General features: G+C 45.8%; 1 long non-coding RNA gene across 2 annotated transcripts; it reads left to right on the forward strand.

Moving 5' to 3' along the window:
- The first annotated feature begins 407 nt into the window (after positions 1–407).
- LOC132388515 (uncharacterized) lies at positions 408–24,860 on the forward strand. Of its 2 annotated transcripts, XR_009510252.1 has the most exons (4): positions 408–550; positions 13,399–13,811; positions 21,161–21,454; positions 24,372–24,860. It is a non-coding gene; the product is annotated as an uncharacterized LOC132388515 (long non-coding RNA). The 2 variants fall into 2 exon arrangements; XR_009510251.1 differs by lacking the exon at positions 13,399–13,811 and having other exon boundaries at positions 24,372–24,657.
- Positions 24,861–26,623: the final 1,763 nt, after the last annotated feature.

The following is a 26,623-nucleotide window of genomic DNA, read 5'->3' on the forward strand; positions in this document are numbered from 1 at the left end:
CGAGGAGCCAAAGGATAAATGATTGAGAGTAAGAACTAATTCCGCTGGGCAGAGGAGAGTGGTGGTAGAGGGGAATTGGTTAGGTATGGAATCCAAAAAGAAGCGGAGGACTTTGAGACCGTCCAGGTGGGGGATGGAGGTATATGAGGGCTGAACGTCCATGGTGAAAATAAATCGGTGGGAGCGAAAATGTTTTCATTGAAAAAATTCAAAGCGTGAGAAGTGTCACGAACATAGGTGGGAAGGGATTGTACAGGGGGGGGGGGATAAGACAGCGTCAAGGTATGCAGAAATGAGTTCGGTGGGGCAGGAGCAATCTGAGACAATGGGTCTACCTGGACAGGCAGGTTCAGAGGCCCCGCCCACTTACCTGGTGACGCGCCGGCGACATCGCGCATGCTCAGTCCGGGAAGGATAGTGTTTTTCGTTCTTTGTTGAAGCGGGTCGGCCGTGGGATTGGGATCGGGAGGGGGTTCCCACCCTCGCCCCCTGGGGCAGGGAGCCAGGGACGGATTATTCTCTGCGGGGCGACGACAACAGTTTCCTTTCGGTGAGTACTGAAACAGGTCCGGAGCGGGGAGGTCCCGAATTCAAACAAGAGAACTGGAGAATAAAAGGTGGGGGTGGGGAGGGAGAGAGAAACACAAGGTGATCGGTGAAACCTGAAGGGGGAGGGGATAAACTTTCCCGAACTGGCGGCCTCGCCTCGCTTCCTTCTCAGAATCTGCCGGGGTCGGTCCGGGTTGTGAGACCTTCTCACCGAACCGTCTGAGATGAGCCGCCGCTCAGCCCCTGTTGTTCTGGTCCTATTAGCAGGATAACGTAAACATGTTTCTATATTGTTACTGACAGAGAATTGTACAATTTGTGTTCCGTGTGTTATCTGAATGTATTTGCCTGTGATGCTGCCACAAGTCAGTGTTTCTCTGTACCTGTACCTTCCCGCACTTGTGCACTTGGCAATAAATTCAACAGGACCTGAGAAATCTCAGTGAGATTTGATTAGTGATGATCATCTTGGCCGCTCGGTAGGTCGAATGTATGAGACAATACACTGTTAAATGCAAAACACTGAACAGTGTCGATGATCAGAGGGATCTTAGACTCCAAGTTCATCGCTCCCTGAGAGAGACTGCACAGATTGATCGGGTGGTTAAGAAGGCAAATGACATGGTTGTCTTTATTAGTTGAAGCATTGAGTTCAAAAGTCGGGAAGTTGTGCTGTAGCTTTATAAAACTAGTTAGACCAAATCTGGAGTGTTTCTTCAGTTCTGGTCGCCCCCATTCTCGGAAGGATGTCGGGGCTTTGGAGAGGGCGCAGAAGAGGTTTACCAGGACACTGCCTGGATTACAGGGCATGAGCTATAACGAGAGGTTGGACAAACTTGTGTTGTTTTCTCCAGAGCGGCGCAGGCTGAGGTGAGACTGGATGGACGTTTATCAGATTACGAGAGGAATAGATAGAGTGGACAGACGATATATTTTTCCTGGGGGTTGAAATGTCTAAGATAAGAGGCCATTCATTTGAGGTGAAAGGGGATAGGTTAATGGAGATATGAGGGGCGTGTATGTTGTTCCTCACCGAGTCTGCTGGGTCGGTCGCTGGAATTTGCTCCCTGGGGAGACCCTCCGCTCTGACGTAGTAATCACCCTGCGAATACTCACAGCCGCCCCCCCCCCCCCATGTATGGTGGTTTATCTCCTCGTTCGTTGTTGAAACGATATATATTCCTTAATTGATTAGACTGAGCACTGTGCTGTACTGTTCTATGTTCTGGGTCTCTTGTTGAGAGGTTTTGGGGTAATGGAGGCAAAAGGGATGAGTGGGAACAACAGGTCACTGGAGTCCAGTGTGGGAAATGTGAGATCACCCACTTCTGCAGGAGAAACTGCAATCCTGAGTGTGTTAAAATGGAGAGTTTAAGTGCAGTGGGTAGAAAGGGAGGTGAAAGGTACATTGTATTTATTGTAAGAGTTATTGGGTGTAAGAGTGAAATGACATTAACAATTACTCGCGTTTTGTTGAGATTGTACCTGGGATATGATGTAAAATCCCGCTCTCCATGGGTTATACAGACCTGCTGTTGAAGAAAGGCTTAAAAAACCCCCCAGCAAACTATAGACCAGTGCTTCTGACATCAGTATTCGAAGCACTGCATATATAAGTGTTTGAAAAGACAAGACTGACTTGGAACAGTCAGCATGACTTTGTTTACTCCTGGCAACACACACAATTTTTTTTTTGATGAGGTTATTGGGAATATTACCAGGAAAGTAGATAAAGGCAATGAAGCGAATGTTGTTTACATGGTCTTTTGCAAGCATTTAGCAATCCTGCGTGGGAGGTTGGTCAGGGAAATTCATTTGCATCACGTTCAATGTAAGGAAGTAAATTGGAGTAGACAATGGCATTTTGGGAGAAGGTGGACTATGATGGTTGATGATTGTCTCCATTAATCGTTGGGTCCGTTGCTGTTTGTCATTTATATCAATGATTGGGATGGTAATGTTTTTAACTTGATAAGCACATTTACATGTGACACCAAGATTAGGGGTGTAGTTGACAGTGAGGGAAATTATCTATCATAGGTTACAGGGATCTGGAACAGCTGGAAATACTGAGCTGAAAATAGCAGATGGAATTTAATGCAGGCAAGTGCAAAGTGTTGTGCTATGGTAGGTCTTGCACAGTAAACAGTAGAACAAAAGGATCTGGGAATAGAGGTCCATAATTCATTGAAAGCAGCACCACAGGTAGATAGGGTGGTTAATAAATGCTTTTGGCATTGTGACCTTCATCAATTAAATTTTTGACTGCAGGAGATGGGATGTTATTTTGAAGTTGTATATGACATCGGTGAGTCCAAATTTAGAGTATTGTGTGTAGTTTTGGTCACCTACCTACAGGAGAGGTGTAAGTTTGAAAGTGTACTGGGAAAAACTTCAAGGATGTTTCCAGAGGACCTGGGTGATAAGGAAAGGTTGAATAGTTTTGGACTTCAATCCTTGAAATGCTAAAAATTGAGAGGAGATTTGATAGAGCAGTGCAACATGAAGATGGGTAAAGATTGGTAAATGCAAGCAGGCCTTTTCCACTGAAGTCAGGTGGAACGACAACCAGAGATCATGCATCATGGGTGACAGATGAGAAGTTTTAGTGGGACATGAGTGGATAAGTCTTCAATCAGAGGGTCGAGAGAATGTGGAACGAGCTGCCAACAGGAGTGGTACATGCGAGCACGATTTCACCTTTGAAAATATGGATGGGGGAATATGGCTACTGTGCAGGTGGGTGGGAACAGGTGGTTTAAATGGCTCAGACAATGCACCTGTACTGTGTTCTGTTTCGATATGACTCTCTAACCATGACTCCTTGATCACAGACAGAAGTTTGATTGAGTAAAGATCCAAAATTAATATCAGACTTGAATAATTCACACCTTAATTCCCCAAGAATACTCAAAGGCCTGGATGTGTTTTGACATGGTTTTAAACTGCTCCCTGTCATGGATATTTCGTAACCAGGGAAAGACAAAATGCTGGAGTAACTCAGCAGGTCCGGGCAGTATGTATGGAACTGAATACAATGGGAACGTTTTGGGCCGAGACCCTTCAGGGGAACTGGAAAGGAAGAGCGAAGAGGCAATATCATTGATTGATTTGGAAGGTGCAGGTTGCTTTTGTGTGAGACTCGGAGCTCAGGGTTTGTGTTTAAACAGCTGCCTGCATATTCCTCAGAACAGGGAGCAGCCTTTCTGCTGAAACCAATTCAAACTGGTTTGACATTTCACTCTCTATCACATAAACAAAGTCACTTCAGTGTTCTGTTTAACTATTTCTGCATATGCAAATGTGCTAAACTGTTAATAGTTTGCAAGGAACCTGTAACATGTCATAAACGACACTGCCAACGGGCTTGAACGAGCTACATTACCAGTTACAGTTGCTGTCCTGTTTGCTGTGAGTTTGCAGAATTTAATTATTTTTACTTCAAACTCTCATTATCTGCAATTGTTTTAAAACTTTTTTTATGATACTAAAAAAAAGATGCATGCCATTCCCAACTGTGACATTCCTTAATACAAAGACACGACACAGTGTATGAAAAATGCGTCTTTACCAAAATTGCCAATAACCCTTAAAATATTGTTGATGTACGGGTAAAGGTGAGGGGCAGAGAGAGAGAGGTTGAGCAGGGAGAGGGGAAAAAGTCAGGGCGAGGGTCTGTTATGTACCCCGTAACTGGGTGTCTAACTCGCAGAGAAAGAAGAATTCATTGGAATCTGGTGGTACTATACTGAAGGTGTTTATTAATAAAAATAAGCAAAACCATATCAATAATGCAAATATACATATAAAACCAGTTAGCAGTAATAAACCTAAAAGTGTAGGAATAATAATAATAATCAATAATAAACAAGCTCTATTGATGTCTAGGGGTAAATAAATTGTCATAGAAAAGGATAAAGTTCAGTTCAGTTCATGAGTGCTGATGTAGTTATAGTTGCTGTATTGTAATGGTTGGAGAGAGAGAGAGAGAGCGAGCGAGATGTAACAGCTACAGTCAGGCAAACCTTTCTTTGCTTTCTTAATCCGTCATATCGGTGTGGTCATTCAGTTATGACCTCTCCATTCTTCTGTGGTGGACTCGTCACTCTGGCATGAGTGGACACACACACAAGTCCCCACCGGCCCTGCTTTTACACTGATAGCCTTACTGACCGACCTCCTGGTTCGGTCTCCGAAGCCCCCACCTTTCTTGTGGGTTCCAACACTCAGTCAGAGTCCACTGGCGTGTCTGGAGGGTGTCTCTCCAGACCTATCTTTTATTCCTACTCATGGGGACTCAGCTATCCATCACTCCTGAATGACTGTGTCCATCAAATCAGGCCACTCCTTCAATCCACTGAGGAATGTTTATGAGCAAATATTGTCCTTGCAGTGAAACAGTAAATAATTCAAAAAGGAGTCACAATATGGTTAATCAGCAATTTCCCCCTCTCTCTGATCTGTCGCTGATGTTCCTGCTTGTTTTTCCATCTCTCTTTCTCATGGTCAGCATAGCAATAGTAATAGTTTGTGTTTCTCAGGAGGGGAATGGTTAACTTTACCCCATTGTCCATCAGGTCTATTCATCACTCATAACAGGTCTATGAGGTGGACAGGGAGCAACTAAGATGAAAGTGAGGCAGAGGAGTAGGTAGAAGGGGGGTAGATGATGGGACACAATGGGGAGACAGCGGGAGGGAATATGATTAGAGAGAAAGGGACAGAAAGGGAGTTTGGTGCAGAAAATTTATTTGCTCCACGTTCAACGTAAGGAAGTAAATTGGCATAGACAGTGGAGCTTTGGGTGAAGGCTGACAATGATAGTAGATGATTGTCTCCCTGATTGGGGGTTTATGACCGGCTGAGAGCCACAGAAATGGTAGTTGGGCCGTTGCTGTTTGTTATCTATGATAATGTGTTTAACTTGATAAGCACATTTGCATATGACAGCAATATCAGGGGTGTAGTCGGCAGAGAGGCAGGTTACAGTGGGATCTGGCGCAGCTGCAAATACTGAGCTGAAAATTGCAGATGGAATTTAATGTAAGCAAGTGCAAAGTGTTGCACTATGTAGGTCTTACACAGTAAACGATAGCGCACTAAAGAGTGCGGTGGAGTAAAAGGAATAAGACATTGCTGAGTTTGAATTTGGAGTATTGACTGCAGTTTTGGTCATCTATCTATAAGAGAAATAAATAAGGTTGAAAGAGTACTGGGAAAAGGTGCGGGTTGTTTTTCTGGGAGATTCAAAGCTCAGGGTCTGGTGTAAGCAGCTGTTTGGCCCTGCACATTCCACAGAACTGTAGGCAGCTCTTCTTAAAGCAGCACTTTAGGCCATTCTGCTAAAACCATATCCAACTGCTTTGAAGTTTCATTCTCATTTGGGTTTGAAACATTCACATTATTAGTCTGCTTAACTATTTCTGCTGCAGGGAGGGTCAATGAATGTGAAAGCTGATATAAAGAACACTACCGATGATTCAGAAACCTCGCTACCAATTACAGTTGATGCTCTGCTTGCTGTGAGTTTCTGGAATTTTATAATTTCTTCCTTCAGACTCACATTGTCTATATTTGTTTCTAAAACATTCTTTTCATGATTCCTTAAAAAAATCAGTTTGTGACAGTCACCGGACCATGAGACACAGGAGCAGAATTCAGCCTGTCGATTCAGCTCCACCATTCCATCATGGCTGATCCCCGATCCCACTCAACCCTATACCATTCTCACCATATCCTTTGATGTTCTGAATGATCAAGCGACAATCAACTTTTGCCTTAAACACCCACGGATTGTCCTCCACTACAGTCTGTGACAGATTCACTACTCTCTGCCTAAAACAAATCCTTCTTCAATCTTTTCTAAACGGTCGCCCCTCAATTTTAAGGCTGCAACCCCTAGATTTGGATACCTTCACCACAGGAGCATCCTCTCCACATTCACCCCAGCCAGTCCTTTTAACAGTCAGTAGGTGTCAATGAGATTCCCCAGCATTTTTCTAAATTCCAGTGAGTACAGACCCAAAGCTGCATCCTGCTCCTTGTATGTGAACCCCTTCATTGCTGGAATCATCCTCATGAGCCTCCTGCGGTCATTCAACAACGACAACACATGCTTCCTGAGATATTGGGCCCAAAACTGTTAATGACACTTGAAATATGTCCTGATTAATGTCTCATAAAGACTCAGAATTTTCTCCTTGCTTTTATATTCTATTCCCCTTGCAATAAATGACAACATTGCACTTGCCTTCTTTATCACAGACTCAACCTATAGATTAACCTTCCAGGAGTCAGACCCGAGTACACCTGATTCCCTCTGCACTCTGATGTTTGAACATTCTCCCGTTTAGATGACAGTCTACATTGTTAGACAGGGATTGACAGGCGGCAGCTGGGCAGGAAAAAGAAGGAGAGATGGAGAGGGATGAAGGCACGAGAGAGCGGGGAAGGGTGTAGGGAAAGAGGAATGGTAGTTGAGCATGGGATGAGCAGAGCGCAGGAGGGGGAAGGAGAGAGCTTGGGGAAGGAAGGTGGGAGGAAAAGTGGACGGGGGGGTGGGAGAAGAGCGGAGCGGGGAGGGGGCAAGTGGGAGGAAAGTGCGGGAAGGAAAGCGAGTGTTTTGAAATGAGTGACAGACACTATATAACCGAATAACCTCGGGTGTAGCGGCTCAGACTGACATCTCTATGTATGGTGAGCACACCGTTCACCCGGCACCTCACTGAACTCCGTCCGGTTTCAACATCACAGTAAGTGATGTCTCCGATTCTTCAGAACCAGGGAGCATTTACAATCGGGTTTGGCTTTTGTCGGGCTCAGGAGGGAAGTCAGTGGGAGAAGGGAACTCTGAAGTCTTTAAATTAACAAATTAATTATTGACCAAATGGATTAAAAGAAACAATTACCTTCAACTACAAACATTCTCTAGTTGGTTTCTACTGAGACTCTGCAGAAAAACCTCTCTGCAGTGATATGCGAAATGTCCCCACAGGGCAGCGAAAGAGTCTCTCTCCCTCTTCGCCCTCCCTGACACACACTCACTCACATACACAGGAAAAACTATTGAGAATACAGAACTACTGTAAGATATTGGCATTCGGAACATCGTCGTGGACTATGCCACAGATCGATTCATTTAATTAAATCGCAAATATATATATATATATATAAACCACAGATATTGGGTGTTTGAAGTAAAATAAACTACTGGAAACTCTCAACGTCTAATAGCAATTGTAATAAGTAGACATTCAGATTGCAGACACTGGTGAACTTTCTTTTCTATATCGTCGGTGTTTTAATGTTTTTTTCCTGTTACAGAAATATTTAAATTCAGTGTTAAATTAACTTTGTTCACAGTTGAGCGTGAGCGCGAAATGTTGAAGTAGTTTATTTGTTTTAAACAGAAAAGCCGCTCCCTGCTCCGAGGAATGCCTGCGTGTCAGAATTTGCCCTGCAGACAGGCAGCAGCTTGCACACAGAAAATTGCACTGTGAGTCTCACAGAGCAGCAACACCGGCCCCTCCCCCATAGTTACTAAATGACCCTCCTCTGATGGTCTGGTGTAAAGTTAGAAGGAAACAACTTGAAAATATACCCACAGGGAGACTGAACATTCTTAGTGAATTAAGGTGAATGCAGCTTCTGTTCTTTATTTCTGATCTTTACTTCCAGTTGACACGTTACCCGTGTTTTGGATCAGTGACCAAGAAGTTGCTTGCAAACAAGAGAACATTTGCAGATGCTAGAGCAACACACACAAAATGTTGGAGTAACTCAGCAGGCCAGACAGCATCTAGGAAGAGAGTGAACAGATGACGTTTTGGGCCGAAACCCTTCGGCAAGACTCCTTTCCCAGATGCTGCCTGCCCTGCTGAGCTCTTCCGGCATTTTGTGTGTATTGGAGGAAGTTATTCGCTCTATTTTGTCTCTTCTGGCGGTCGTGGTAGTTGTGTTCTTGCATTATCCTGTCTGCATGGTTGATATTCTCCACAATTCATGTCCAGGTTAAAAACAATTCCTGCATCAGGGGTTACAATTCCAAAGCAAGTGTGCAAAAAGATGTTTAGTCAACACGGCTTCTGTTTCCAAAACTTGTGACTTCAGATGAATGCATGTCGTTTTTCTCATGACTGTGTTTATTGTTGGTGTTTCGAGCTGATTTCCTCAACGTCTTTTAAAAGAAAAGACGTTGATTCTGTTCAAGGTCTCGATACGTAACAAACATTGTGGGTGGGGTGGTGACCAGTTACAGAAAGCGTCAGGCAGCATTGCAAAGCGACCACCATGATTTCACTGTGTGGGGCAGCAGGCTCGATGGGCTGAGTGGCCAATTTCTGCCTGGTCTGTGCACAAGAAAAGCTCCGACTACAGAGTTACTGTAAACTAAGTTAACAAGTACGGACCACGGCAAGTAACCTACTGTTGAACAAAAAACAACTATTGCAGTAATTAAATCATCCAGAACGTTGAGCGAGATGATAAGCAACAATGAACCCAGCACCGACCCCCACTGCACCCCACGAGTCACTGGTCTCCAGTCAGAGAGTCAAACCATCTTCCACCACTTACTGGCTTCTGCCACAAAACCAATGTCCAAATCAATTTACCACCTCATTCTGAATGCCAAACCTTCTTGATTAATCTCCCAGGTGGGACTCTGCTAAATGTCTTGCTACATTGTACTGAACTATATATTTTTAATTCAGTGAATTAACTGTTCTCTCTCCCAGAGCAGTAAGTGTCACATTGTTCCAGTTTGATAACTGACCAACAACATTCTTGCACAGCATACTTTCACTGCTCTGGGGAGAAACTAACCATGAAAGTTATGGGAGAGACTTTGCGGAGCTATGCTGTTGCCCAAGGCCCAGCGTCTGAGTCCAGGAGCTGATGACCCCGGGGCTGCTGCAGGACCGTCCACACTGCAAGTGTCCTCTCAGGGCAGTGGAGCGAGTCTGTTTCAAAAAGCCTCGGGTATCCTTGGGTAGCCCCAAACCGGCAATGCTCAGAGTCTGGCTCTCTGGAAAGTGAAATGAGAAAGATGGTTTCCCATCACTGACAAGTGGAGCAGCGGCATTACTGCCCCACGACGGCTGTGATTGAGTCCCAGGGATGAGGATGTGATCTTTGTCCGTCTGTCTGCACAGTTTGTTATTGGGAAACAGAGAAGTACACGGGAAGTGGATCTTCAGCCTGATAGGCCCAATCAGGATTAATCCCCGTAGAGTCATCAGGAGGATGTGTCATATCACAGGCATACATCGTGAACGTTGTTGGCTTTGAGGCAGCAGTACAATGCAATATATAATAGTAGAGAAAAAACTGTATTACAATAAGTATCTGTTACTGAAAGTTAAATAAGTATTGCAACAATGAATTCAGTGAAGTAGGTTCGTGGGTTCCATGTCAATTCAGAAATCAGATGGCAGAGGGAAGGAAGCAGTTCCAGACTTATTGAGTGTGCGTCCTCAATCTCCTGTACCACCTTCCTGGTGATACCAACGAGAAGAGGGCATTTCCTTGGTGAATCAGATCCCTAATGACTGATGCCGCCGTTTTGAGGCATTGCTCCAAGACGATGTCCTGGATGCTATGGAGGCTACTGCCCATGATGGAGCTGACTGAATTGACAACATTGCTGAGAGTATTTCGATCCTGTGCTGTAGCTTCACCACTTCCCCCATCCTGCCATATCAAGCGACGTGCAGCCAGTTAAAACAGTTTTTACGGTACAACTGTGAGAAGAGCTTGGGCACTGGTATAATTGTTAGCCTTCTAAGGGATGTGGAAACTTCCAACTGCAGCAAAAATGACCCCATCTCTGAAGCATTCACAGAATACAACTCCTGTTTCTCTGGGGTGTCTGAAATCCCTTGTAAATCTGTGTGACGACAGCACCCACCACTTCCTCACTCTCTGTAAATCGATAGAAATACATAGAAAATTCCCACGATGTATTGTATTGAAGGAAAGGCAGATGAGCTTAGGTCATGGATCAACAGATGGCATTATGATATTTTCACCATTATTGAGACTGGCTTGCAGCGAACTGGCAGCTCAGTATTCTGGGGATCTGTTGTTTTGGACAGGACAGAGCGTGAGGGATTAAAGGGGTAGGGGTGGTTTCACTCAGGGAAACTGTCACGGCAGTGTGCAGTAAGAGCAGATGGGAGAACTCATCTAGTGAGGTTTTATGGGTAGATCGGAGAAATAAAATTTGTTTAAACATGTTAATGGGTCTGCCTTATAGACCACCCAAGAGTCTGTGGGATTTAGAGGAACAAATTAGTAGACGTCAGAGAATATTGCAAGAAACATAATTTGTTATAATTTGATTTTAACCTTCCACATACAGACTGGAACTCTCATACTGCAGATGTACTCATGTAGTTGACAAATGTCTCACAGAGGTTTCATTAATCAGTACATTGAAGTCCCAAAGACTCAAGTGTCCTACTTGATCTCCCATTAGGGACTGAGACAGGACAGATGTAACAGATGTCTGTGTAGGGAAACTGTTTGCATCTGGTGATCACAATGCCATCAGATTCAAAGGAAGTATGGAGAACGATGGCTCTGCTCCGTGGTATTGAGGCCCTGGTATAGAAAAAAAATTGATGCATAACAGGTGTAGGCAGGTAGGAAAAATTTGAGGTACTTATGGAGTTGAGGAAATGCAAGCTAAGATTGAGGAAAGAAACCAGGAAGGCTATCGGGTGGCATAAGGTTGTCCTAACAGACAAGGTGAGGGATCATACAGATGTTTTAAAAGCAAAAGGATTTCAGGAGACACAATTGATCATCTGGATTATCAGAATGGCAATGTACGCATGGAGCCAAAACAGATAGAGGAGTTCTGAAGTGGATCTTTGCTCCTGTGTTGAATCGGAAATTGAATCTATATAGGTGAGGCAAAGGAGAAGTGAGGCCACGGATGTTATACAAATTACAGATGAGTAAGTGTTTTGGGCAAATTGGGCAACTTCGAGTGTATAAATCCCCAGTGACTGCGAAGTTCAATCGTTGGACCCCGATGTAGGCGGATGCAGAAATTGCAAGGATGTAACCATTATGTTTAAGTCATGCTCAAAGACAGGAGAGCTACCAAGGGATTGGAGGATAGCTAATTTTGATCCACTGTTTAAAAAAGGCTCCAAAATTAAACCAGGAAATTATCGGCCGGTGCACTTGACATCAGTCGTGTGAAGACATTGGAAGGACTGGATATAGGAGTATTTAAATAAACAGGACTGATTAGGGACATCCTATATGACTTTGTGTGTTCTGGACAATCAATTGAGTTTTTCGAAGAGGTTACAAGGGATGTTACCAGGAAAGTTGATGAAGGCAAGGCTCTGGATATTGTCTACATGGACTTTAGCAAGGCATTTGGCAAGGTCCCGCATAGGGTGTTGACCTATAAATTTCATTCTCTTGGCATTCAAGTTGGGTTAGTAAATGGGAGTAGACATTAGCATAGAGGAGGAAGGCAGATAGTGGTAGCAGAAGGTTGCCTCTCTGACTGGAGACCCGTGACTGGTGGAATTCCGCAGGGATCGGTGCTGATATCCGTTGTTGTTTGTCAACTTTATCAATGATCTTGATGATAATTAGATTATCCGGATCAGCAAATTTGCAGATGGCACCAAGGTTCGGGGTGTATTTGACAGCGAGGAAGACTAACAGAGCTGACAGCGAGATCTGCACCAGGAGTAAAAATGTCTGACAATGGCAGATGGAGTTTAATGCAGGCTTGTGAGCTGTTACGCTTCAGTAGGATCAACCAGGATGGGTCTTTCACAATGAAGGGTTCGGCACTGAGGGGTGCCGTAGGACAAAGGCATCTGGGAATACGGATCCACAATTCATTGATAGTGGCAGCACAACTAGATAAGGTAGTAAAGAAATCTTTGGCACATTGGCCTTCATAAATTAAAGTATTCAGTACAGGAGACTGCATGGTATAAGACAGTTATGAGGCCTAATTTGGAGTATGTTTGCAGTTTACATCACCAACCCACAGGAAAGATGTAAATAAGGTTGACAGAGTACAAGGAAAATTTACAAGGATGTTGCTGCGATTGGAGGACCTGAGTTATAAGGGAAGATTGGATAAGTTACGACTTTGTTCCTTGGAACGCGGAAGATTTGGGGCAGATTTGATGGCGATTCACAAAATCATGAGAGGTATAGGTAGGGGAGATGGGGTAGAGGGATGAGGATAGTGAGGGTTAGGTCAGGGGATAGAAGGGAGAGAGGCTCCCATTTTAATCGGCAAACAACTCCCCCCCCCCCCATGCTCATTTCAATCAGTGCGTCATTCCCTCCCTGTCAATCATTTTAACGTATGTGACGATTTTCAGTGAGTGCGTCACTCCCTCCCTCGGTAAAACCTCTGGCCATTTGGAATAAACGACTTTTAAGAGAAATAAATTCAACAAGTATTTCCGGCGGGGTGTGGAATGAAACCGTGGGCGAGGAGGGTACTTGTGACAATAATTGTCCGGATGGAAATGCAAACATCTCTCCCAGTTTTTTTTTCCAGTTAGTGGAAATATATAGTTGAACGTGTTTGCTTTAATTTCAGCAGAAATGCAGCTCCCTGCACCTGAACAGGCGAGGGAGGTTTGAACTGAAACTCTTATCCACGCCGGGCAGTCTTTCTTACACAGAGGGCGGAGCTCAGATCCTCCCTGAACCTGGGCTGGATCAAATCTGCAGCCTGGGACTCGCTGCGTCAAACAGAGAAACTCGGCCCCACTGGTTGCGATGAAAGAAAAAGGAGAGATCCACACGGAAACCCAGACAGAAAGGTTAACGCAGCCTGTTTGTTTTCCTCTTTAGGGTTGCTACATCGACCCCACTCCAGCCTCCTCCCGCTGTCAGACCCGTCCTGAGCCGGTGAGAGTTAGTGTGACCCAGACTGCGGCAGTCCCGCTCTACCCCGGCTCACCCGGCCCTGTCCATCTGTAATGAGTGACCACTCCCACCCCCTCCCGCTGTCAGACCCGTCCTGAGCCGGTGAGAGTTAGTGTGACCCAGACTGCGGCAGTCCCGCTCTACCCCGGCTCACCCGGCCCTGTCCATCTGTAATGAGCGACGGACACATCACAGCCGAGTGTCCTCGGGAGCAGCAGCTCAGACTCAACTCTCCGTATAGAGTGAGCACACCGGTGCAGGACCATTGTTGGTCACCGGGGAAGTCAGACTGTGATTTGCTGGGATCACACTGAACGTCGGCCGGTTAAACATCAGAGGTAAGTGTTGTCTATGATTCTGCACAACTATTCAGCGTTTACAGCGAGGCTCGGCTTTGGTCGAGATCGGGAGTGAATTTAGTGGGAGAAGGGAGTCCTGACATGTTGATGTTAACGAGTCAATTACTGTCCAAATGGATTAAGAGAAACGATGTCTTTGCCGTCAACCAGAAATACTCTCCCGGGGTGACTTCTACTGAGTGTGAGCAGAAAGCATCTTTCACCCTGGTAGTGAGATGTGAAATATCCCACGGGACAGTGACCCGTCACCGATCTCTCTGAAACAAGAGAAATCAGCAGATGCTGGAAATCCGAGCAACACACAGAAAATGCTGAAGGAACTCCACAGGCCAGGCAGCATCTATGGAGAAAAGAACAGTCGACCTTCGAGACCCCAGCTAATGGAGTTTACATTGCGTCATCGGTTCTTTCGCTCTTCCCTGCACCACAAAGAGTTAAACTTTCTTCACACTTGAATGACAGTGTTTTCACTGGAACTCTGGAATTTAGGAGGATGAGAGGGGATCTGATTGAAACGTATAAGATTTTTAAGGGATTGAAAACACTAGAGGCAGGAAACATGGTCCTGATGTTGGGGGAGTCCAGAACAAGAGGCCACAGCTAACAATAAAGGGTAGGTCATTTTGAACAGAGTTGAGGAAAAACTTTTTCACCCAGAGAGTTATGGATCTACGGAATGCTCTGCCTCAGAAGGCAGTGGAGGCCAATTCTCTGGGTGCTTTCAAGAAAGAGTGAGATAGAGCTTTTAAAGACAGCAGAGTCAAGGGATATGGGGAGAAGGCAGGAACGGGTTACTGATTGCAGGTGGTCAGCCACGATCACATTGAATGGCGGTGCTGGCTCGAAGGGCCGAACGGCCTACTCCTGCACCTATTGTCTATTGTCCATTGTCTATAAAACTGCTCCCTCTGGCACCGACAAACATTCCACTCTCAAAATCACTGAGATCACATTTCATCTCCATGGTGCTGTTCGTTTGGAGAGAATGTTTCCCTGTGCTAAGGAAGAGGAGGCGGAGAGACCCGCTGGTAACAGTGTAGGTTTATTTAATGATTATCACCAGGAGCTGACTGAACATTAATCAGGGTGTGTTCATTACTTACTGAACCCGTAACACATCCTCACTGGAACAGGGTGGTAACAGAACCTGGAGCCGCTGTACACGGTAAGAAGCTATTTTTGCTGAAATATAAAATACACAAAGGCAGTCAGACACTTAAATGAGACTGAGAACGTATTCGCATGTTCAACAATTGAACTGTAGCGAATCGCTTTTGAAAGAATTAATAATTCCCTTCAGCTAATTGAATGCATCAACTTCCTGTGCGTGTCCCGCGGGAAACCGGTGTAGTTGGAGGTGTTATCGGAAACGTCGCACTTTCAACCCAGCTCCGAATCATCAGCAAAGGCTCGGGAGGTGCGAGCTTCCCGCGTCTCGGAACTGTCCCCGGGCTACTGCTTGCAACAGCAGGAAGCCGAACCGTCCACACTCGGAGATTTACCGATCCCCGACCGAGGGAACTGAGGATTCGCTTTGTTTATTCCATCACTGGCGGGATCGACACTATCTGTCCATCCTAGACGGCATTTCGGTAGGTAGCTGCTGGGAGAGGGCGAAATTATGAGAACTCCTCACACTGCAGTTTATAGCGGGGGAGGGGTGTAAAGATGTGATGGCTCCATTATTTAGTTGCTTGGTGAGACCTGTTGATTCCTTTCTGTCAGAAGTGTGAGGATAGCTGTGAGATCAAAAGAATGTTTAACACAGTGAAATCTGCACTGTGTGAGTTGTCCTGTGAGGAAACGTCTGTCATCTTGACTTTTTTTCATTTATTGAGAAGAATTTGACATGACCTAAGTTTACAGGCTGGTATATACATTGCAGTTCTTTTTTTTTAATAACAATGTACTCGATTGCATCCGTAATAGTTTGGTAAAATCAGTGGCATATTTGATGCGGATAGTCAGAGGCTTTCTCTCAGGGCTGAAATGGCTGCCACAGGAGGGCACATGTTTAAGGTGCTTAGGATTCAGTAAGAAGAGATGTCAGGGGTAAGTTGTTTTTTTACGCAGAGAGTGGTGAGTGGTGTGATGGGCTGCCGGCAACGGGGGTGGAGGTGGATATGATAGGCTCATATAAGAGACTTTTGGATAGGTACATGGAGCTTAGAAAAATCGAGGGTTATGGGTAACCCTAGTAATTTCTAAGGTAGGGTAAACGTTCGGCAAAACTTTGTGGGCCGAACGCCCTGTATTGTGCTGCAGGTTTTCTCGGTTCCATGTTTTTCAATGTTACTTGTTTGCACGATTGACATTTTCCACAGGTTAAGTAAAGTTTAAGAACATCTCTGGAACAACGGCACCTGTTTCAAAGCAAGGATGCGGGATCGGTGCAGCAAACACCGTTCCGTTTTCAGAATTTCTAATTTCAGATGGATACATGTATTGTTCCTGTGTTGACTGAGGGTGTTCTGAACTCTTCTCCTCAATGGCCAGTGGAAGCAAAGCCTTTGATTCTGTTGAAGGCCGAGATTCCTGATAAACAGTGGGTTACAGGGATGGACATGAGCGAATACGGAATGAAATTTCAGATCAGATCAGCCGTGATTTCATCACCTGCAGTTTCAGTTTTGAGGGATGTGTGGTCCAGTTCTGCGTACGGTATTCGTATGTTGACTGGAAAAGCTCTGACAATTTAAATAATGTAAGCTGGTATAATGACTGCATTCGAAGAGAGATATAATTTTATTTATATGGTGAGCTGAAAACAAGCATTAAATTGATGAACGATTTACCTCCGACTCTGTGCTTTAAGTATGTGCCCCAGCTACGTCAGGGAATTCAATTTATGACCAACTCGGTGAGTTGGACAACACGGTGTTGGACCGACAGGCAAGCTCCTGTCCATGACAGAGTTGCCCCTGGCCCTCTATTTTTCTGAGCTCCATGTACCTATCCAGGAATCTCTTAAGTAATCCTATTGTTTCCGCCTCCACCACTGTCGCCGGAAATCTATTCCACGCACTCACCACTCTCTGTGTAAAAAAACTTACCCCTGACATCTTCTCTGTACTGACTTCCAAGCACCTTAAAACAATGCCGTCTCGTTGTAGCCATTTCAGGCCTGGGGAAAAAAAAGCCTCTGACTGTCCACACGATCAATGCCTCTCATCATCTTATCTAGCTCTATCAGGTCACCTCTCATCCTCCATCTCTCCAAGGAGAAAAGGCCGAGTTCACTCAACCGCGCTGCCTGGCTGGCTTTGATACGTGTTAACGGCTGAGGTAACAATCACGTCATTCCACCCCCACCGTCACTATCAACAGAGTATTTACAATCTACGTTATTTTCATTGATGCGAAGAGATGTCAATCACTGGTTACACCCAACTGCAGAGGCGGACCAGCCGAGAGGGTGGTACCACCTGGGAGACGGGTCTCCCGCTCCGGTTCTGAACTCACTGTCAAAGTGGAACAAACTTCAAACTAAATGTCCCCCTTTTTTATTCATCTCCATTTCCCTCTGAGGGAAGTTGGGGGCGTTTGTGAACCGTCTTCTGCAGCCGGTGTCTGATGTATGTTTGAGAAGCAGGAGGAGACCGCTTGTCCATCGGCTTGCTGCCGGCTCCCCGGAGTGGGAGAGATCCTGCCTGAAGAAGTAGGTTCAGTCATCTATTCTGATCAGTCTGATCTTCCAGTGATACAGTTTTATCCCTTGCAATCCTTTTGCTCTTATCATGTTTGTGGAATTCTCAATAACTCTCTTGTCTATCAGAGGAACTTCATGCCTTCTTTTAGTTGCACGGATTTCGTTTTTGAAGTCATCACACCTTCCAAGTACACATTCGCCACAAAGCAGCGGCCTGTCTCAATCCACACTTGCCAGATCCACTCTGATACCACCAAATTTGTGCTTTCTCCAATTCAGAATTCCAACCCACGGGTCAGACCGAGCCTTCTGTATATTTAGGTGCATATTATTGGCATCGTGGTCACCGGATGCAAAGTGTTACTATGCACAAATTTCTGTCCGCTGCCCTGCCTCATTCCTTCATAACAGATTCAGTATTACACGCTTACCTTTATCTTCTGCGTACTGGTGAAGGAAAAGTTCTTCGACACATTTCACAAACTCTATCTCACCTGGTCCATTTACAGTATGAGATTCCCAGTCATTATGTGGAAAGTTAAAATCACCAAGTTTAACAACCTTAAGTTTCTTGCAGCAATATACGATCTTCCAAATGTGTTCCTCTAAATCCCTGGGACTGTCGGGTTGTCTTTAATATCGCCCCATTACCGTGGCCATAACTTACTTATCCCTCATTTCCACACAGAATGCCTCATTAGTCGGGTTCTACAACTTGTCCTGACGGAGCACTGCCGTGACATTTTCTCTGACTGGTAACGCCACCCCTCTTTCATTAATCCTCTCCGCTCTGAAACGCCTTAAATAATTTTATCTCGAAATAGCTGTGCTGGGTGTGGAGTGTTTGAGCTGAAATTCGGCCTGCAGCGGACAGCCGCGTTGACAAGGAGGGTGGAGCCTGAACCTGGCTGGATCAAATCACAGCCTGGGATTGGCTGAATAAACCGGAGAAGCTCCGCCAGCGAGTTGGAAAAGTGCAATCGACACGGAAATCCAGACAGAAACTTCTTGCGACCGTGAGGGAGGGTTCAGACAGGCTCTGTAATTCTGTCTGTTTTTGCTGCATTTGTCCTAGTCCCCTCTCCTCCCGCTGACCGACCTGTACTAGGCTGGTGAGGAGGTGTGGGATCAGAACTGCGGACGGCTTCATTTACCCCGGATCATCCGGACCTGCCCATCTGTAACGAGCGACTAACGCATTCTAACCGAATCGCCCCGGGAGCAGCAGCACCGCCTGAGTTCTCGGTGCATGATCGGCTATCCAGGACCGCGATAAACCCCGGCCGGTACCAACATCAGAGGTAAATGTTGTCTCCGATTCTGCAGATCAGTGAGCGCTTACAGCGGGGCTCGGCTGTTGTTCGGAGTGTGAGGGAAAACAAGGGGAGAAGGGAGTTCTGACACGTTCACTGAACTAGTTGTTGACCAAATACATTAAAAGAAACGACGTCGTCACCTACAGTCATACACATTTTCTAGGGCGGTTTGTACTGAGTCGATGCGGATGAACCTTGCTCAAGGATAATGATATCCAGAATGTCCCACAGGGCAGGGCCGGGTCCCTACTCCGATTTTTCTCTCTCTCTCTCCCCCTCTCTCTCTCTCCCCCTCTCTCTCTCTCCCCCTCTCTCTCTCCCCCTCTCTCTCTCCCCCTCTCTCTCTCCCCCTCTCTCTCTCTCTCTCTCTCTCTCTCTCTCTCTCTCTCTCTCTCTCTCTCTCTCTCTCTCTCTCTCTCTCTCTCTCTCTCTCTCTCTCACGCACGCGCACGCACACGCACACGCACACGCACACACACAATAAAAAGTCACCACTCAGAATAACAGAGCGACCGTGAGAGTTTACTGTTTTACTGGCCGGGACGTCGCAGTGGAGAATGCCACAGAGCAATTTATTTAATTAAAGCGCAAAATATGATATTAAAACTACAAATGATGGGAGTTTAGGGTAAAATTAACTTCTGAAATCTCACAAACTCTGGTAGCAATTGTAACAGGTTGTCATTCAGATTTCAGACACTGGGGAACTTTCTTTTCCCTACTATCGGGTGTTTATTGTTGTATTTTCTGTAACAGAAGTAATTAAATGCAATATCAAGCCAGCTTGGTGCAGTTGAAGTGGAGTGTCGAACTGGTCTGTTTGGTTTCAGCAGAGAATCCGCCCTGCGGACAGGCAGCAGCTTGCACACAGAAAATCGCGTTGTGAGTCTCACTGAACAGCAACACCAGCCCCGACTGAGTGCAAGCAGAAAGCATCTCTCACTCTGATAGCAACATAGGAAATATCCCACGGGCAGTTACCCGTCACCGATCTCTCTCAAACAAGAGAAATTCAGTAAATGCTGGAAATCCGAGAAACAGACACAAAATGCTGGAGGAACTCTGCAGGCCAGGCAGCGTCCATGGAAACGAGTAGAGTCGACGTTCGAGACCCCAGCCAATGTACTTTACATCGCGTCATTGGTTCTATCGCTCTTCCCTGTAGCAGAAAGGGTTAAACTTTCTTCACATTTGAATGACAGTGTTTTGTCGAACCGGTTTGGATTTGAATTCAGTGGAACGGCCGCTCCCAGTTCTGAGGAATGTGACGGACAGGCAGCCGCTTGCTCGCAGACCCTGAGCACCGAGTCTCACAGAACAACAAGCCGCACCTTCCAAATCAGTCAATCATCTGCCCTCTTCCCCTTTCCAGTCCAGTCCTGATGAAGGGTCTCGACCCAAACGCCGACTGTTTACACCCATCCATAGATGCTGCCTGACCTGCAGAGTTCCTCCAGTACCCTGTGTGTTGCCATGGTTTCGAGAGATCCCTGTGGGGCGGGGGGCGGGGCTATTTGTAAGAAACGACACACAGTATACTTGCGGAATTAAGGTGAGAATAATTCCGCTTCTGATATTTATTTCGGATCTTTATTTTCAGACAACCAGTTGTCTGTGCATTGGATCAGGGATCAGGGAGATATTTTTTAAGCCATTTCTGGCTCTGGTGCCTTTTGTGTTCCAACTGCTTCCTGCTGGCATGATTTACATTTTCCACAGGTTAGTTAAAGATTAAGATCAGCTCTGGAACAATGGCACTTATTTCAAAGCAAGGGGGCGGCATCTGTACTGTAAACATCTGTTCCCTTTTCAGAGTTCCTTATTTCAGAGGAATGCATCGATTGTTCTTGTGTTGATTGTGAGCAATCTGAACTCTCCCTCTCAATCGCCATGAGTAAATGACGGAGCAGACTTGATGGGTCAGATTCTACTCCTATGTCTTATGGTCTTATCGTCTTAATACTCATTAAGGGGCCCAACATCCCCTTTGTGTTTCTGTTTGATCGAAACATCTGGAGTTTAACTTTTCCTTCCTGACTAGTTTTTAACAGTTTTATTCCATTTGAGTTTGAATATATATAGCCGAACGTGCTTGGTTTAATTTCAGAATAAAGGCGGCTCCCTGTACCTGAACAGGTAATGGACGCTTGAACTGAAACTGTACCTACGCCGGGCAGTCTTGTTTACACACGGGGCGGAGATGAGACCCTCCCAGGATCCGGGCTGGATCAAATCCGCAGCCTGGGAATGGCTGAGTTAAACAGAGAAACTCCGCCCCACTGGTTGCGATGAAAGAAAAAGGAGAGATCCACACGGAAATCCGGACAGAAAGGTTAACGCAGCCTGTTTGTTTTACTCTTTAGGGTTGCTACATTGACCCCACTCCCGCCTCCTCCCGCTGTCAGACCCGTCCTGAGCCGGTGAGAGTTAGTGTGACCCGGACTGCGGCAGTCCCGCTGCACCCCGGCTCACCCGGCCCTGTCCATCTGTAATGAGCGACGGACACATCACAGCCGAGTGTCCTCGGGAGCAGCAGCTCCGACTCAACTCTCCGTACAGAGTGAGCACATCGGTGCAGGAACATTGTCGGTCACCCGGGAAGTCAGACTGTGATTTCCCGGGACCACACTGAACGCCGTCCGGTTACAACATCAGAGGTAAGTGTTGTCTGTGATACTGTACAATTGGAGTTTTTTGAAGGTGTAACAAAGATGTTAGACGAGGGTAAGCCAGTGGATGTTGTATACCTAGATTTTCAGAAGGCATTCGATAAGGTGCCACATAGGAGATTGGTGAGTAAAATCAGAGCTCATGGCATTGGGGGCAGGGTTTCAACATGGATAGAAAACTGGTTGGCAGATAGAAAGCAAAAGGTAGCAGTGAATGGGTGTTTCTCGTACTGGCTTGGAGGTGACTAGTGGGGTACCACAGGGCTCTGTATTGGGACCACAGCTCTTTATGATTTATGTCAATGATTTAGATGAGGGCATTGAAAACTATATCAGCAAGTTTGCTGACGATACTAAACTGCGAAAAGGACGTTAGGAGAATACAGGGAGACTTGGATAGGCTGGGTGAGTGGGCAGATACTTGGCAGATGTCATTCAATTTGAATAAATGTGAAGTTATCCACTTTGGAAGCAGGAACAAGAGGGCAGAGTATTGTCTGAATGGTGTAGAGTCAGGTAAGGGAGAAATGCAAAGAGACCTAGGAGTCCTAGTTCACCAGTCAATGAAGGTGAATGAGCAACTGCAACAGGCAGTGAAGAGGGCAAATGGAATGTTGGCCTTTGTTACAAGGGGAATTGAATACAAGAGCAAGGATGTCCTTTTGCATTTGTACAGGGCCCTGGTGAGACCACACCTGGAATATTGTGTACAGTTTTGGTCTCCAGGTTTACGGAAGGACATTCTGGCAGTTGAGGAAGTGCAGCGTAGATTCACTAGGTTGATTCCTGGGATGGCAGGGCTGTCTTATGCAGAGAGATTGGAGAGATTGGGCTTGTACACGCTGGAATTGAGGAGATTGAGAGGGGATCTGATTGAAACGTTTAAGATAATTAAAGGATTTGATAGGATTGAGGAAGGAAATATGTTCCAGATGTTGGGAGAGTCCAGTACCAGAGGGCATGGATTGAGAATAAGAGGTCAGTTATTTAAAACAGAGTTGAGGAAGAGCTTCTTCGCCCAGAGAGGTGTGCAGGTGTGGAATGCACTACATCGGAAGACGGTGGAGGCCAATTCTCTGGATGCTTTCAAGGAGGAGCTAGATAGATATCTGATGGATAGGGGAATCAAGCGATATGGGGACAAGGCAGGGGCTGGGTATTGATAGAGAATGATCAGCCATGATCTCAGAATGGCGGTACAGACTCGAGGGGCCGAATGGTCTACTTCTGCACCTATTGTCTATTGTCTATTGTCTATTATTCAGCGTTTACAGTGAGGCTCGGCTTTGGTCGGGATCGGGAGAGAATTTAGTGGGAGAAGGGAGTCCTGACATATTCATGTTAACGAGTGAATTATTGTCCAAACGGATTAAGAGAAACAATGCAGAAACAACGTCTTTGTGTGGTTACTCTCCAGTGTGGTTTCTGCTGAGTGCGAGCTGAAAGCATCTTTCACCCCGGTAGTGACATATGAAATATCCAACGGGGCAGTGACCCGTCACCGATCTCTCTCAAACAAGAGAAATTCAGTAAATTCTGGAAATTTGTGTAACACACACAAAATGCTGGAGGAACTCTTCTGGCCAGGCAGCATCTATGGAGAAAAGAACAGTCGACCTTCGAGACCCCAGCTAATGGAGTTTACATTGCGTCATTGGTTCTATCACTCTTCCCTGTACCACAAAGAGTTAAACTTTCTTCACGCTTGAATGACAGTGTTTTCACTGGAACACTGGAATTTAGAAAGATGAGAGGGGATCTGATTGAAACATATAAGATTATTAAGGGATTGGACACGCTAGAGGCAGGAAACATGTTCCCAATGTTGGGGGAGTCCAGAACCAGAGGCCACAGTTTAAGAAAAAGGGGTTGGCCATGTAGAACGGAGTAGAGGAAAAACTTTTTCACCCAGAGAGTTGTGGATCTATGGAATGCTCTGCCTCAGAAGGCTGTGGAGGCCAAATCTCTGATGCTTTCAAGAAAGCGTTAGATAGAGCTCTTAACAATTGCGGAGTCAAGGAATATGGGGAGAGGGCAGGAACGGGGTACTGATTGCGGATGATCAGCCATGATCACAGTGAAGGGTCGAATGGCCTAGTCCTGAGCCTATTGTCTATTGTCTATAAAACTGCACCGTCTGGCACCAACAAGAAGTATTACCAGACAGATGTCTGCCCCCGTGAGATTTTTCTATGAGGAATCTGTTGTCATCTTGACTTGTGATGTGACTTAAAACCTGTTTGCATACATCACAGTTTTTTTTTAAATAACAATGTACATGATTGTTTCTGCAGAAATTTGGTAAAATGAGTGGGAAATTCGATGAGACATAAAGTATCCCGCGGAGTTTGACAGGGATGTGGACAGAATAGTTCCTCTTGTGTGAGGATCTGAAACCAGGCACTGCTAGTTGAAGACAGTTGAGATATTTTCTCTCTCTCTGGGTCTAGTGTGTCATGGGAATGACAGTCCTCAACATACAATTAATATTGTAATCCTGCAGCGTGGTGGCCCTTGATACACAAGTGAGTGAGATGTTACAGGTGAGAGGCAGGATTGATGAGCCGAGATCACAGTCAGATCTGCGTTGGTCACAGTTAATGCGGGATGCTAATGTAATCAAATCTCCCATCGCTAACTTCTGGCTGACAAAAACACATATCAGTGGGCACTGTACTGTGCACGTCCCGTACCTAATACTGCGGTCACTGATTGTATGTCCGTGGTTTTCTACATCTGTAGCCCGTCCATTTCAAAGTTCGACATGTTACACGTCCAATGACGCCTCTCTGCACAATGCATTTGCAGCGTGGTTATATGAGTTACTGTCGCCTTCCCGGCAGATTGAACCAATCTCGCTTTTCCCATTCGATCTCTCTCATTAACAAGGCGTTTTCCCTCTCAGAACTGCCGCTCACTGATCTTCTTCCGCGTCATTCTCCGCAAAACTGAGACTGTTGAACGGGACAATCCCAGGAGTTCAGCAGTTCCTGCGATATACAAACTGCTCCCTCTGGCACCGACAAACATTCCACTCTCAAAATCACCGAGATCACATTTCATCTGCATGGTGATGTTTGTTTGGAGACAGAACGTACCCTGTGCTAAGGAACAGGAGGCGGAGAGACCCGCTGGTAAAGCTGTGGGTCTCGTTAATGATTATCACCAGGAGCTGACTGAACATTAACCAGGGTGTGTTCATTACTTACTGAACCCGTAATACTGCCTCACTGGGACAGGGTGGTAACAGAACCTGGAGCCGCAGTACAAAGTAAGGAGCTGTGGATATTGATATATAAACATCACAAAGGCAGTTAGCCACTTAAATGAAACTGAGAACTTATTGGGTTGTTCAACAATTGAACTGTAGCGAATCACTTTTGAAAGAATTAATAATTCCCTTCAGCTAATTGAATGCATCGACTTCCTGTGCATGTCCCGGGGGAAACCGGGGCAGTTGGAGGTGTTATCGGAAACGCCGCACTTTCAACCCAGCTCCGAATCATCAGCAAAGGCTCAGGAGGTGCGAGCTTCCCGCATCTCGGAACTGTCCCCGGGCTACTGCTTGCAACTGCAGGAAGCCGATCCGTCCAGACTCGGGGATTTACCGATCCCTGACCGAGGGAACTGAGGATTCGCTTTGCTTATTCCATCACTGGCGGGATCGACACTATCTGTCCATCCTAGACGGCATTTCGGTAGGTAGCTGCTGGGAGAGGGCAAAATTATGAGAACTACTCACACTGCAGTTTATAGCGGGGTGGTGGTAGAAGTGGGGAGGGGTGTAAAGATGTGATAGTTCCATTAAATTGTCGGTTGGTGAGAACTGTTGTGGGTCACCACCTGCAGTGTTGTTTCCCTTCTATCAGAAGTGTGTGGGTAGGTGGGAGATGAAAAGAAGGTTTGACAGAGAGACACATACAAAATGCTGGTGGAACGCAGCAGGCAAGGCTGCATCTATAGTGAGAAGCACTGTGGACGTTTCGGGCCGAGACCCTTCGTCAGGACTAACTGAAGGGAAAAATAGTAAGTGATTTGAAAGTAGTGGGGGGAGGGGGAAATGATAGGAGAAGACCGGAGGGGGTGGGGTGAAGCTGAGAGCTGGAAAGGTGACTGGCAGAAGGGATACAGAGCTAGAGAAGGGACGGGAGGCATCAGGAGAAAGAAAGGGGAGCACCAGAGGGAGCTGGAGAACAGGCAGAGTGATGGGCAGAGAGAGAGGGAAAAGGGAGGGGAAATTAAAACTAAATATATCAGATTGTACTGAAAGCAGGCACCGCCAGTTGGCAATTGAGATGTTCTCTCTCTCTCTCTCTCTCTCTCTCTCTCTCTGTCTGTCCTGTCTCTGTCTCTGTCTCTGTCTCTGTCTCTGTCTCTGTCTCTGTCTCTGTCTCTGTCTCTGTCTCTCTCTCTGTCTCTGTCTCTCTCTCTCTGTCTGGTGTCTCATTGGAATGGCCGTAATATTCAGCAGAAGCAGATTATTACAATTAATTCTGTAATCTGTGCACTGTAATGGTCTTTGAAGGACAAGTGAGTGAGATGTTACAAGTGAGAAGCAAGGTTAAGGTGTTGAGGTCACAGACTAGATCGGTCACAGTAAATTCAGCATTTGAATTTCATTAAATCTCCCATCAGCATCCTCCGGCTGACAAAACATATCCAGTGAATTTTCATCATTCAGTACAGGGAAACAGCTCAGCTATTTGTAAAGTATGAGTGATAGCGAGGAAACACACAGACGGGAGGAAAGTAAACAGACCCGTTAGTCATAATTTTATCTGATCGATCAGGTTACGTATTTCTAATAAGTGAACACTAATGTCAACGTGAAATATATTCTTATCTTGCTGTACTCGTTAGGCTGTGGTTATCTCCAGTTTGTAATCTCGACACAGTTGCTGCCTTGCCCATTATTGTAATGGCCCATTGTGGACAAATATTGAAGTTTGCTTTATCAAAGGGCTGACTCTGAGATCAGTGGAGCTCCAGACATTTGGGGCACAGTGAAATCTGGTGAAAGGGAATGTTCGGTGTTCAAAATCATAACTTTTCACCAGAGTTGACAGCGCCCGTCCTGCTGCTGAGCTTTTCCTATAAGCTCACGGGGATCTATGTCCTTGCCCATCGCTGTGGTTTATAGTCTGAAAATAAATTGAT

This window comes from Hypanus sabinus, unplaced genomic scaffold, assembly GCF_030144855.1.
Source record: "Hypanus sabinus isolate sHypSab1 unplaced genomic scaffold, sHypSab1.hap1 scaffold_339, whole genome shotgun sequence".
In the NCBI taxonomy this organism is placed as follows: Eukaryota; Metazoa; Chordata; class Chondrichthyes; order Myliobatiformes; family Dasyatidae; genus Hypanus; species Hypanus sabinus.